General features: G+C 56.7%; 1 pseudogene; it reads right to left on the reverse strand.

Moving 5' to 3' along the window:
• Positions 1-8,807: 8,807 nt before the first annotated feature.
• Positions 8,808-8,926, reverse strand: LOC118603702 (annotated as a pseudogene).
• Between the last annotated feature and the right edge of the window lie 2,926 nt (positions 8,927-11,852).

Genomic DNA, 11,852 nt, shown 5'->3' on the forward strand with positions numbered 1-11,852 from the left:
CCGTGCACCTGCCCTGTTGCCAGGCCAGGTGCGACGTGTGTGCAGCCGACTCGGCAGCGGCTCCCTGGTCTCCTCGGCCCCCTCCTGAATGTCATTACGATGCGCGGGCAGAGGGTTTGCTGCCCGGTGCTCACTCACGTGCCGGCGGCATTGCTCCTGAGCCACGGGGCTGAGGCTGTGCTCAGCCGCTGCTCTACTGCCGCAGGGTGGTTACAAGTCAGGCCGGCTTTCTCCAGCGCGACCACTCTCTCCAGTAAGCCGATTTTCTGCATCATCCCAAGTGCTTTACAGCGAGTTTAAAACAAGTAATGCAGCTAATGTGCATTATATGCGTCTCATCGTGGCGGGGGAGGAGGGTTGGATTTTTGGTACAGTTCACACTCAGGGAACCCAGCAAGTAAGAAAAGACAGATCAGAAGATCATTCCGAAGATGCGACTTTGAAGATAACTCCAGGCAAAGCTGGAACTCCTGCGAGTTGGGTTTGAGTCTGTGAGGCCGGTGTTTGTTTATTTTTTTTTCATTTAACATTTGTTTTTCTTAAAGGATTAACATATCCTTAGAGGAATGTCAGGGGAAAAAACCAGAATGGATTACATCTGAAAATTAAAATGCTCATTGTGGCTTTATGCAGAGGGAAGAAGTGTCAGTTAGAAAACTTATTTTCATGACAGCGGCTCCTCAAACCACTCCCTAAAAAGGCCGCAGAGTCTCATCGGGATTTTATTAATCGAAGGTTCGTGAAATCGGCAGTATTTCAAAACTGTAAAACATAATGGCTCAGGCATCTGACATTTGCATATAAATAGAACTCAGATCCACACTAGTGGGGAGAAAAATGATTTTCTACATTTTTCATATAATTTTCACTAAATCAGCCTTTAAAAATATCCTTGTCATGTGGATTGATTTTTTTTTTTATTTCCTAGTTAAGGAAAATGAAATTTTTTTTTCCCCAAAGAAATGGCTGCTTGAGGCAGTTGGACTCAATGAAAACCTTCGTTACTAAACCGTAGATAAATAAAGAGAAACTTATGAAATGATGACTTTCCCTGCTCTGTGCTCATTGACTGGCTGTCCTCACGTCTGAGTCTAATCATCCAGCAGGGGGCGCAGGGCCCACTGTCCCCAGCTTCCTGCGGGGTGGCTCAGGGTCACAACGACATGTCCTGGTTGGTCACACGCTGTCTTGAGGGGTCGGGCTCTGGGTGCTACTTGTAAACCTTGGTTTGTTTTTCTATCTCTGCCATGAACACAGTGACCTACAGGATGTGCCTCTGATGTCTCAGGTCTGTGGGTCAGAAGTCAGCGGCCTCCCCTGTGTCCTCTGTCGCTGGCCTGTTTCTGGGCTCGTCCAGGCGTCACTGGCAGAATTTAGTTCCTGGGGGCTGGAGGGCTGGGTCCCCTTTTTCCTGGGCAGTGGGAGCCGCTCCTAGGTCACTGCGGCCAGGCACAGTTCTTGTCCGTTTATCTCTGAGCCAGTGACGCGTGCTCGGTCCCCCTCCGCGTCCAGCTGCGGAGAGTTCTCTGCAGTCAGGGCTCGTGGGGCGAGATCGGTCACACCTGGGTGACGGAAACTGCTCCCCATCTCAAGGCCCAAGGCTTCGCCGCATCTGTAAAGTCTGCCTAGCCGTGCGACGTTGCTAACCACAGATTCTGGGGGTTAGAGAAGGGACAAGTGTTTTTTTGGGGAGGGGGGAGGGTGAGCATTCTGGTTATCACACTCCCCAAATAGTGTAACACCCAAATAAACACCAAGCCCGATCCGCACTCCAGATGCCACACTTCTGATTCTGAATGGGGGGCCACTCTGGCTCAGCTCCCACGTCAGCGGGTGGCCAGACGTCCCGCGGGGGCGGCTGGGAGCGCTGTCATCCTGGGTCGTGGGGAAGGTGGCACCACCCAGCAGGGTCGGCGAGGCCCCCGCGGCTTGGTCGGTCACAGCTGCACCAGGCCAGGTCCCCGGGGTCTGCCCAGACAGTGGGAGGTGGGCAGCTGGGCAGAGGGGCCCGTCCTGCACCCTGGGGTTCGGGAGAAGAGCTGGGGGAGCCACAGCCCCCTCCCCCCAGGAAAGGCCCTACGCTTACGCCAGGCGTCCTTTCGAAGTCAAAGGCTCCCGGTCTACTTCTGAGGCAGAGTCAGTGACCAAAGGTACAACCCAGCCACTTCCTCAACAGGGGGTGCGAAAACTCTCCGTTCCTCCTCCTGCTTTTTGACACTCTCAACCCCGTCTGGGCCAGGTCTTTCAGAAGTGGTCCCAGCCCCAAGCTACACTGCAACCCTGGGAGCTGCTAGAACATCCCCCCCCACCCCCCCCCCACCCCCACCCCAGTGGTGGAGACTGCAGGGTGCCAGGCGGGGGTTACACAGTCGTCAGGCTTTGCCTAGTGATTCCAGGGCTGACTCCGCCTCCGGCAGGCCGCGCTGCTCCTGTCAAAGTGGGGGTTGTCGGGGTCGTGGCGCTAGGCCAGGGGCTTCGCACCGCGCCACCTGCCACGTGAGACTGCGTTCCACCCAGATCACAATCCGGGACCTGGGGACGTTCCTGGAACCTGACGCAGTTTCAGGAAACAACAGAAACTATGAGAGAACGTGGCTGGGGTGTGCTGTGCGCCCCGGAGGGCCGCTGTGTGATTTCCTTACAACGCACGGGAGGGCGAGCACACGGGAGCCGCCTTGTGGGTGCGGATGCCGGCGGTGGGGGAGGCGGGGAGGGAGGAAGCTGCCCCTGGGAGCTGCCCCCCCACCCCCGTCCCCCACAGAGGGCCTCAGTCCTGGCCCCCTGCTCACAAACCGTGCGGCCTTAGGTTGCATGACTCCCGAGCCTCTGTTTCTCCATCTGTAAAGTGGGTTTGATGGTCACGCCTTCACTGCTGTGCACGGCGGGGTCATCACCGTGTGCGTGCGTGCCCCCTCTCCGTCCGCCACCTTCCGGGAGCGTCGGGGTCCTCCCGAGCCTCGGCCGCCGCGGGCGACGCGGCGCTGAGCACACGCGGATGCCACAGAAAGCTCTCATTCTGCCGTTTCGCTGATGTCGCTTGTTAGAGCGCTAGGTGCGGAACCGGCTGAGGCACCCCGGGGGACCCGCTACAAAGCCCTTTATTACTGGAGGACAACGTCGCCGCCCCAGCTCATTCTCTGTCATCTCCGATGTCGCCAACGTCCAGCTTTGCTCGCGACTCATGGGTAACGGCTGGTTTCCAAGGAAATGAATCGAGACTTTGGTAACGAGAAAAATTCTATCGGAAGACCCGGAAAGGACCGAGGCGAAGCGCTGAACTGGGCCTTGCAGCCGCGCACAGGCCACGCCCACAGCCACGGCCACGCCCACCCGCGCAGCCACGCCCACAGCCAGCCTCGCGTCCACACGCCTCACCATCGCCTGGGAAGGGATCAACCAGATTCGTTTTCTTTGAGCCAGACGACTTCTGGCATGAATTATGCATCCTCCGTGTGAGCCATAAAGCCTAAAAGTACCAATAAGTAAATGTCACTTCCGCGTTTAACTCAAAGAGCACTCTGACCTTAAGTATACGATGGGCGTAAATATGCGACTGTTCTTTTAAATGTCAAAGAATGCAAGATGTGCTCCCCATACGTGCGAACCTCCCCCTGCCTCTGCAGAGTTCCTCTGATCTGGGCACGAGGGGCGCGTGCGGTCCGTTTTTCCATCCCGGGGGCTCCGGCCGAGGCTGGGCAGACAGATGGCATCCGACAGAATGAACGGATGAGCCTCCTCTCCATCATGTACGGACGTGTGACTTACACGATTTTATGCCACCTCTGCTTTTCACTGAAAAATCAGGGATGCTGGCATTGCTGTCTTCAGGTTTTAGTGAGGATCGATGGGCGCCGTAAACAGCGCGACTGGGACCTCGAAGCTGTTCATGACACGTGTCTGTGGCCCCGACCCCCAGTCTGAGGACCGTTTCCCGCCCTGCCTGCCATAAGGACACCGACAGTCTTGGGGGCGTTGGGCACCTCCTCCCACGCACCGGTTAGGATTCGTTTATGGTCAAACGAGAGAACGTGAATGGGCCGAAACCTTCCTGGTGGCGCGGCCACCGCACGGCGGCCGCAGCGGAGACGGCGGCTCAGCGCTGGGCGCAGCGCCCCTGCCGAGGACGCAGACGCGTTCCGCTCCCGTGAGGCCCGAAGTCCGGCACGAGGCGGCTCCTGGTGTCGAGGGCCTTTGTCTTGGAGCTTGCGGGTTTGGCGTGGAGCTGAGTAGGATGTTCAAAACGCTGCGTACCTGCCACAGCCTGGATCCCGCCCTCTCCGCTGTGTGGCAGCCGCGGAGCAGGAGGGCGGCCGTCCGCGGCAGGGAGAGCGCCGGGCGCCCTCATGCTTCTCGCCGTGGGCCCTCCCGCTTCTCGCCATGGCCCTTCCGTGCAGAGCCGCTGGGTACAAACCACAGCCCACAATCAAGCAAGTGCCTTGTAAAAAAAAACGCAAGCAGAAAAGGGTGACGGCAGGAGGTGTGACTTCCGTGAACACACAACGCGACATACAGATGACGTGTTCTAGAATCGTGCGCTTGAAACCTATACGATTTTAATAACATCACTCCAGTTGATTTAATAAAGTAATAAAAATGGATAAGCAAACAAGACTGGCGGCTTCGTGGACCCCGGAAGCAGGCCGCTCTGCACGGCTCTGCCAGGCCAGACGCGGCGGGGGCCCCCAGCCCGAGCGGTGGGCAGCCGGGGGTCTCCGCCCCGCCGGTCCCCTGTGTACGGCTGGCTCAGCCACCTCCTCCCACTGATTCAGCCCAACCGTGAGTCATCTCGTTGTTGGCGAGGCTGCTGCTGTCCCCAGAAGGTCCTGGATTTGGAAATCGTTTTCCCTGATTCTCACTTTAACCCCCTATTTTCCCCAAGAGCCATCGCGTGTGCCACCAACTTGGCCGAAGACTTCGGAGATGGGGAGTTGAACCTCTGGAGCCTCCGAGAACCCCAAACTGAGTATTTCACATCCCGATTTTAAGAGGATTTCATGGACGCTTCTGCACAGCGAGCGCTGGCCCCTCAGCTCAGCGAGCCCCCCGCACCCCGTTCACCTCTTTCGAGCCCACTCTGAGCCCCCACGTACCACCCCCCATAAAGTAGAATCCCGCCCCCTATTTCCCTCTGCGGAGAGGGCTGTTTTTTCCCCTTTGCTGTTCTGAAATTCAGCTCACGCCCTCGCCCCTCGCCCTGGCTGTCAGGATCCAAGTTTGGAAATTACTTCTTGCAAGTTCTGATTAAATTCCCAAGCAAAAAATGTTATTTTTCTCCGGTCTCTGCCCAGGGGTGGAAGAGAGGTGGTTGTCGTTTTATTTATTTATTTATTTCCTAGATGTATTTGTAAGAAACACAAAATGGACGTTTACATAGATGCCCGTCTCCTGACTCAGAGGTCGACCGGCTCGCGCTCATGCGAAGCCCGTCGCCTGATGGACCGTAAACGAGGTTCCGCGGCCCGGAGCGGGGCCACCTGGGGGCGTGTGCCGTGTGCGGCTGCCCCTTCGCCAGGGGCACAGAGTGCAGCGGCACCAGCAGAAACAGCTCGGCCAGAAAAGCTAGGGACTCTGCAGCCCCTTCCGGAGCGAGCCTGTCCGCTCCGCTCCACGCCGGGTCTCGGGGTCCCCTGGGCCGCTGACCCTGGAAGGCTCGGGCGGCGTAGCTCATGGAAAATGAGGGATTAATCTCCGGGCCGGAATCCACTCGTCGTCAGGGTGGATTGAGTGGCTCCATTCCAGCGTCAACGCTAAAGTTTCTTTGAGCTTCACGGATGCTGGATGTGACATCCGGGCCCGAGGTCAGCTGGGCACGTTATGTCCCAGAATCTCAGGACTTGATTTTGGAAGAGGATCTCCCGCCCCCGGTCCCATCCCTCCCCACAAGCTCACGAAGGTTCACGCCATCCACACTGATGGTTTTCAATTCACCGAATGGCTTAGCAAACAATGCTTTTTTTTTTTTTTTTTTTTTTTTTTTTTTTTTTTTTTTTTTTAGAGCGTCTCAGAATTGAATTCGGCTACCTCAGCTCTCGGCAGCACAGAGAAATGTGCATCTTTACTCACAAATGTGTCCGTAATGCTTTTAAATGATTACTGCGGCCTCGGCCTCGAACGCCACACTCTCGCATTGTCTCGCCCTATTTGCGATTGCCTGGGAAGATTTTTTTTTTAGAGGACTTGCACTTTTACTGGGCCAGAAGGAAAAAAAAAAGTCAGAACCGGGCATGACCTACATATCACCTATTGCCTGTCAGTTTCCGTTGCGAAGGCAGAATATTCGAGCGCTTTCAGATCGTGCCGAGTCGTGAAATCGGAAGCGATACGCAGCGGGAGTGTGGGCTTTTCTGCCCTGCTCGAGAAGATTCAGGGAAACCTGGCTAAATTTTATGATACAAAAGAGAAACTACCAGGGAACGAAGCAGGAACGTGTATCACTACACGGCACAGCAGGTGAGTGAGACGCAGGGTAGGAAAACAGGTAACCCAATCAGGGTCTCTTCCCGCTTGGCCGCTCGTGACACCGGGCAGGACAGTGGGAGGGGCTGAGTCTGGGGGCAGTAAGGCCCCCGCCAGGAATACCAGGTGACCTTGTCTTCAGGGGGGCTGGAGCAGGGACACGGTGCGGGGCGGGGGCGGGGGCAGTGTGGGGGCCGTGGCGTCTCCCAGGGGGCTCTGCAGAAATGGTGTCGGATCTCCGCTCTGACCCCTCTCAGCCTCGAGTGTGGAGGGGGCTTCTGGCTGTTGGCTGCGTTCCCCAACAGCAAGGAGCCGACACTGGCTTCGTCATGCCCTTCCTGGTAAATTCTCAGGAACCCAGGAGTAGGCGATGCGTCGAGCCTCACTCTTCCATTTGGGGAAGGTGAAGCCCACAGAGCTGTGAGGTCTCGCCTGATCACACCGTTCATGTGAGTTTGGGTCTGAATTTGGGGTCAGAAGAGAACTGGGGCGTCCGTGCCATGGAGGCTGATGTTCCACTGCCTGGGAGTCTGGGGTGCAGCGGGAGCGGGGACCTGGGGGTCAGTTAGACTCTCGTCTCTGCCTCTCACCAGCCGTGCGATCCGGGGCCAGTTGCATCCTGTGTCAACACGGACAGGGGACACTTGGTTCTGTAGGTGCGTGACACTAAACTTACGTGGGGCGACCTGCACGTCGGGCTGCTTGGCGGCGACCCCTCTTTCCTCTGTATGTGGGCTTATTGCACGCAAACCCCGGGGCTGGCGAGGCCGCCTGGGAGCGGCCAGCCCCGGTGGGCGCGGCTGGGACTCAGCAAGGCAGGCAGACCACGGAACATGCTGTCGGCGCCCAGATCCACGGAACTCAGCAGCCAGATCTGCCCCACCCCCTGCCCTTCACCTTGACCTTGAGCCAGTTTAAGTGGGTAGTTAGAAGTCACTCACCACATCCAACATTTCAAGGAAATGTTACTGAAAAAGAAAAAAAACAGACTGAAAAATGGAGATGTGTTTCAAAATACTTCTGCACAAAAGACTTCAGAATCTATTTACACTTGACAGGAACCATGCTGGTTATCCGGATTTTTTTTTTTTTTAGTTCACAGCAGCTGCCAGGCAGCAAATAAGAAGGAAACAATGTTAGAGTCTCAGGGAAATGTTGAGTAGTCAGCCTCAGGTGTTTAGCTGATGAGTGGCGGGTGGGGATTAGAACACGGGTCCTTCTGACTCCCGGCCCTTGGATCTTAGCGATTCCGCTCTGTGGAGGCATGGCTGCCGGTCACTCAGCCCTGGTCCTCACCAGCACGGCATGCTGTCCCGATGGACGGCCATCACGGATGCCAGATGGTGGTCGAGCCTCAGCAAGTGGCCCTCCCACCACCAGGCTCCTGTGGCACGTGCGGGTGGAGACCGTGGACCACGGCCAGACCCCTGACCCACGGGGAGGGGCGCCTCGGTGCCCGGCCTCGGTCCCTCGGGGGCGCGAGGACGTCCATCTTTGTATTGGAGGACCTCTGACCTCGAACCTGTGCACCTCCTCCTCCTGCCTCTCCGTCCTTCACCCGGGCTTTCGTTTGTCTGCAAAATGGGGGGAGGTTGCACCTACCTCACAGGGTTCTGTTTTTAGATTAAAGAGCTATTATTGCAGGTGGAATGATGACTGGCGTCGCGTCCAGCACAGCCACGAATAATTATATAATGTCTTCACGCAAATAGTCACATAAGCTCAGTGACCCCTCAGCAGAGCCCAGTCAGTCGTCAAGACAGGCTGGTTTTTGTTTTTGTTTTTTTATATCTTTTTGTGTCTGTGGTGGGAGGAATTGTTTGACTTGGAGATTGCCTTTGACTTCAAGGCTACTGATTTCTAGATTTACAAAATAAAGGAAAAGGACCAGCAAAATGTTCTCTTTCAAATACTTTTTGCACACAAATTATGTCCTATATTTTCTTTTTGTTTCAAATGCACTACACATATATTTTCTCTCACTGAGGGGGAAAACGCAGTCACTGTGTACTTCACGGCATTTGCACCTTGTGTTGCATGGAGCACTTCCTCTGAAAAGTTACAGACGAGCAAAATCTACTGTGGGTTCAAATCATGTTCGTTTCAGGCCAGAAATGGCAGTGGGCATCTGTACCTCCTCTTTGCTTCTTTGGAATTTTACAGTCCTCCCCTAATTAAGACGGGAGCTGTCCTGTGTGGATCTTTTAAAAATTTTTATTTATTTATTTGTTTGTTTGTTTGTTTAGTTGTTTGTTTATTGGTTTATTTGGTGAGGCAGCCCTCGATTGACCTCACAGATTGCAAGGAACTTGTCAGTTTACAATCCATTATTTTTTTTTTTAATTTTTTTATACCTTCAGCACCTGGTCTTCCTAGGTGGTCTCCCATCCAAGTACTAACCAGGCCTGACCCTGCTTAGCTGCCAAGGTCAGACGGGATCAGGCTTGTTCAGGGTGGCGTGGCCATGGACTCTGTGGATTCTTAAAGGCCGTAGCAGAGACTAGATCCTTGCACAGCCAACTGTCTCCCCGCCCGATGCTGCAGACAGACAAACGGTGGTGAGAGGTCCCTCCCCCCCGGCATCCGACCCCCAGACCCCAGCGTGCTCCCAAAGCAGCCCTCGGCTCATGAAACGTTGGTCTGGAACCTCCGTTCTCCAGGAATGCCTAAGAGACCCTTTGAAAACCATGCGTAATTAAATTCATCGAGGTGGCATTGGTCGGCGACGTTCTATGCTTCTGATTAGTTTCCTGAGCAGGGGGAGGCCGTCTCTTTCTTGACTGTTCAGGACGTCGCTGGAACCAGGGCAGCTCTTTATTTTACACCGAAATCGCGAGACAGAGTGTATCAGAGAACACGCAGACCGGCCGAGGACGCGGGACCCGAGGCGATGCCAGGAGCGCGCGCCCGGCGTCTGCTCCCTAAGTGCGGAGACGCGAACCCCAGCCCGGGCGCGCGCCGCCCCCGCCCCGCCACGTGAGCCCAGAGGCGGACGCTCCCCACGGCATCTGGGCGTGGCCCCGCAACGTTCCGTGGGACGTGTTTCATCTTCTTCACTTTCTGAACCACACAGATGGGAGCAACACAATGTATCATCTCTCGGGCCCAAATAAAACCCATCCAGGGAAATCCGTGCACGGAGACCGGCATCCTGAGAAAGATCAGACGATGGCCACAGAAGAGCCCCCGGAATGCTACCCACCCCCTGCACATGCCCCCCTCAGAGACGCACGCCCCTGGTTTCATAAATGAAAAAGGAGGCCACACAAGTGACAGTCTCGTTTGCTCAGGTTTCGAGGGTGACGATGTACGTGCCGAGGCTAGAGGCGTCCTCGGGCTGTTTCCACGGAGGGGACTGAAACATGCCCTGAGCCCTGCTTTCTGCTTGTCTTTCCGTTCTCAAGCAGAGACCCAGCTCTGAGTCCGGAGAGGGAGACGGGGGTGAGCGAGTCTCGCGGGCTCCGGTCGGAGGGATGAGGGCTGGACACCACAGGACACGAGCAGCCAACACTTGCGAAGCGCTGGGCACGGCTGTCGGCCCTTTATGCTCGCGAATTTGTCAAATCCTCACAGCAGCCATGTTAAGTCGTTGTATGGGAGCCAAGGAAGACCTCCAGTGAGGACAAACACGGCCTTTTATCCAGAGCTTTCTCCGCCAGCAGAGTCGCCACCATCGTTTGCACTGGGTAGAGACTCAGCGGTGGGCCGGCGAGATGGGAAGCTCGTAGCGGGGAAAGGAGCAGGCTCAGGGGTGCCCCAAAGGTGGCTGTCGGCTCGGGGAAGCAGGAAGCAGACTCACCGGAGCAGGGCATCCTATGTCCTTGCTTTGGGGAGCCTTTTGACTTTCTGTGGTTGGTCCCCAAAGTATCAACTGGGTAGTATGGATAAAACAGACAGTCACCAGCCAAGTCCCGACGACTCTGCGCTGACGGTCCGGCGTTCTGAGCGGGTGGCTGCGGGCTGGTGGCTCAGAGTCCTGTCGCCCTATGTGGTCTTACCGTTGTCCGTGTTTTAATTCGACCTCTCACTGACCTCGTGTTACAGAAGACAGACGGGGTGGAGATAAGGAGATGTACTCACGTCTGCGTAGCCACCAGCCACCGAGCTCCGATGCGGACGCGGGCGACCCTGGGCCTGACCCTAAGTTCTCGGCCGCTGCCTGCCCCTCGCCTGGCCAGCTGCCCGTCGTGTCTGAGGCCACCCCACAGCCCCCGCCCGTGATGGCACTGCAACCTGTCGTTCGTTTGCAGCTTCATACGTGAGACGCGCACCTGAAACAGCGCCGGTCGGGGTCGCCTGGCCCGTCGCGACAGCCAGTCTCGGACTGCCCCTGGTGGTTCGTCCTACAGAGGGGGGCGTGTCTGTGTGAACCGCGCTGGTCCTTGGCCCAGTCCAGAGACGAAGCGATTTCACAGTGGCCCTCGAAGCGTCCTGGCCGGGCCCACATTTCTCCGTTCTGAGAGCATTAGAGCAATTCAGTGCTTCTGCGAAATCAGCAGCTTCCGTCCTCACAGAACCCGATTTCTATACCTAACACTCCAGCGACAGCACGGACACGAGCCAGGGGGCTCTCGAAGGGAGGCTGCGGGCTTCGGTCCAGCTCAGCCACGTCTGGGGAGCGGTGCCTCCGATCGAGGACGGGCCATGCGAGTTGAGCCCCGTGCGCCCACGCCTGCCGACTTCCAGGGAGTTCTCGCGGTCATTCTCCACATCCGTCTCCTGTCCTTGTTTATTTTTTTCAGCCCCGTCCCTCCTGCCGCATCAGCAAACATAAAACCCCCCTTCGAGGCCACTTAATTACCAGCCGCACTAGCGGGAACGTCTGCTTCATCCGCGCAGAGGCCGCCTTCTCCGCGTGGCCGACAGGGTCCCCGGGAAGGACGCCAATTAGCATTCGGAGCCGACGCGGCGCGCGCCGCGATCTCGAGCCTTCTGAAGGGCCGCCTGTCATTGTGACTGGATTATCTTGGCGTGACACTGCTGTGCCCGCGGTCTGCCAATCCCCTAGCGAGACTGTGCTCGAAACGCGAGAGATAAGCAAACAAGGGACTGTCTGAGGCGCGTGAAGCAGGGAAATTGCGGAGGCCGCTAATCGTTCTGCCGACAGCCGGTTCGGCTTCGAGGTGACTTAGCCGGTGGCTTTGGTCACTTGGGAGTTGGGGGCTGGAGGAGCCAGAAGAGAGACAGGAAATCAAGGGAGTTTTCTGGCTCTGGGGTGGGGGGAGGATGGATCGGGAGAAAGTAGAACCCGAAGGATCGAAACGGAGACCTCGGCGTCACGGGAGGGTGAGTGGCGAATCGTTTTCCTTTGGCGTGTTTTTCAGCGCGTTAGCAGTCAGCACGGCACGCCTGGGCGCCGCGCTTGCCCTAGTCCGCGCCCTCCTGTGCGCCCGCCT

This window comes from Rousettus aegyptiacus, unplaced genomic scaffold, assembly GCF_014176215.1.
Source record: "Rousettus aegyptiacus isolate mRouAeg1 unplaced genomic scaffold, mRouAeg1.p scaffold_m13_p_5, whole genome shotgun sequence".
In the NCBI taxonomy this organism is placed as follows: Eukaryota; Metazoa; Chordata; class Mammalia; order Chiroptera; family Pteropodidae; genus Rousettus; species Rousettus aegyptiacus.